Raw genomic sequence first — 2,849 nt, 5'->3', positions numbered from 1 at the left:
TATTTTGTGCAAAGTACCCCTTCAGCTTCAACAGAGAAGTTTCACTCTGCAGTATTTTTGTTACTATTCAGTCATATTATTTTAAACTTTATTATTTCTTCTTTCATCTAAGGGTTACTTACAAGAGTAAGTTTATTTCTCCCTAACTTCAGATGTGGTTGTTCCTTAGTAATCCCTTTATATCAAATACCAGCTTAATTGCGTTCTGGTCAAGAATGTGTTCTTTAGGATACTGGTTCTGGGAATATAATAAAACTTGCTTTATTACCTTGTAGCTGATTAATTTTTATGGATATGCTATGTTTGCTTGAAAATGATATGCATTCTACATTTGTTAGGTGTCATGTTCTATCTATACTCATTATATCAAGATCTTGTTTAGTTTAAATCTTCTATATCTTTATCAATTCTTAACATCTTGTTAATATTCCTGGCTTGGATTTAAGTTTTTTTTTCTTCTTAGCATTTCTACATTGTTACATGTGTATATATGTGGTGCTATTATTAGATGCATACATATTTATAATTTATACTCAGTATGATTTTTATCATCCTGATGACTTTAATACTACTATTTAACATATTGTTTGTTTGACATGAACACAAATACATCATTGATATTTTAAATATTTGGTTTGCTTATAAATTTATGCTCTTTTAATTTCAAATTCTAAGTTTTTTGGGTTTTTTTAAATTTACTTAGGGCCTAAAACTTATCCCCTTGCAAAAAAGCATATAACTTTATTTTTAAATTGACTTATTGATTTTTTTTAACCTGGATTATTTCTTTGGCACATTTAATTTCATATATATTGATTCATTCTTACAATCTTATTTTACTTATTTAATGTTTTCTATTTATCTGATTTTCAACATTTGTTTTGTTGGTTAGCATGTAGGTACATATACTTGGGTGTGTGTGTGTGTGTGTGTGTGTGTGTGTGTGTTTTAGTGTAACTTTTCAATTTTGGATTGATTTCACTTATATACTACTCTAATTCCATTTCACACAACTATTTTATTTTTTTTGATTGAAGTATAGTTGATTTATAATGTGTTATTTTCTGACAATGTGATTTGGTTATATATATATATATATATATATATATATATATATATATATATATATGTATATATTCTTTTTAATATTCTTTTCCATTATCGTTTATTACAAGATATTGAATACAGTTCCCTGTGGTACACAATGTGTCCTTGTTGATTATCTATTTTATATATAGTAGTGTGTATATGTTAATCTCAAATTCCTCATTTATCCCTCCACTCCTCTCCCTGTTATCCCTTATGGTAACCATAAGTTTGTTTTCTAGGTCTGTGGGTCTATTTGTTTTGTAGATAAGTTAGTTTGTATCATTTTTTTTTCAGACTTCACAAATAAGCGATATCATATGATATTTGTCTTTTTCTGTCTGGCTTACTTCACTTAGTATGATAATCTCTAGGTCCACCCATGTTGCTGCAAATGGAATTATTTCATTCTTTTTTGTGGCTGAGTAGTATTTTATTGTATATATGTACATCTTCTTTATCCATTCATCTGTCGATGGACATTTAGGTTGCTTCCATGTCTTGGCTATTGTGAATAGTGCTGCTATGAACACAGAAGTGCATGTATCTTTTCAAATAGAGTTTCCTCCAGCTACATGCCCAGGAGTGGGATTGCTGGTCATATGATAGTTCTATTGTTTATTTTTTTAAGGAAACTCCATACAAGTTTCCATAGTGGCTGCACCAATTTATATTCTCACCAACAGTGTAGGAGGGTGCCCTTTTCTTCATACCCTCTCTAACATTTATTATTTGTAGAATTTTTTGATGATGGCCATTCTGACTGGTGTGAGGTGATATCTCATTGTAGTTTTGATTTGCATTTCTCTGATAATTGGTGAAGCTGAGCATCTTTTCATGTGCCTTTTGGCTATCTGTATGTCTTCTTTGGAGAAATGTCTATTTAGGTCTTCTGCCCATTTTTGGATTTGTTGTTGTTGTTGTTGTTGTTATGCATTGTACGAGCTGTTTGTATATTTTGGAAAGTAATCCCTTGTCAGCCGAATTGTTGGCAAATATGTCCTCCCATTCCATAGGTTGTCTTTTCATTTTGTTTATGTTTTCCTTTGCTGAGCAAAACTTATAAGTTTGATTGTGTTCTGTTTGTTTGTTTGTGCTTTTATTTCTATTGCCTTGGGAGACTGACCTAAGAAAACATTGGTATAATTTATGTCAGAAAATATTTTGCCTAAGTTCTCTTCAAGGAGTTTTATTCTGTGATGTCTTATATTTAAGTCTTTAAACCATTTTGAATTTATTTTGGTGTAGGGTGTGAGGGTGTGTTCTAACTTTATTGATTTACATGCAGCTGTCAAACTTCCCCAACACCACTTGCAGAGAGACTGTCCTTTTCCCATTTTATATTCTCGCCTCCTTTGTCAGAGATTAATTGACTATAGGTGTGTGGGTTTATTTCTGGGCTCTCTATTCTGTTCCACTGACCCATATGTCTGTTTTTGTGCCAACACCACACCGTTTTGTTTACTGTAGCTTTGTAGTATTGTCTGAAGTCTGGGAGAGTTACGCCTCCCGCTTTGTTGTTTTTCCTTAGGATTGCTTTGGCAATTCTGGGTCTTTCATGGTTCCATATAAATTTTAGCATTATTTGTTCTGGTTCTGTGAAAAATGCCATTGGTAATTTGATAGGGGCTGCATCAAATCTGTAGATTGCTTTGGGCAGTATGGCCATTTTAACAATATTAGTTCTTCCAATCCAAGAACATGGCATATCTTTTCATTTCTTTGAATGATCTTCAAATTCCTTTACAGTTCTCAGAATATAG

Source organism: Mesoplodon bidens, assembly GCF_964165515.1.
Source record: "Mesoplodon bidens genome assembly, contig: HAP1_SCAFFOLD_1200, whole genome shotgun sequence".
NCBI lineage: Eukaryota > Metazoa > Chordata > Mammalia > Artiodactyla > Ziphiidae > Mesoplodon > Mesoplodon bidens.
This window is presented reverse-complemented; position numbering follows the sequence as displayed.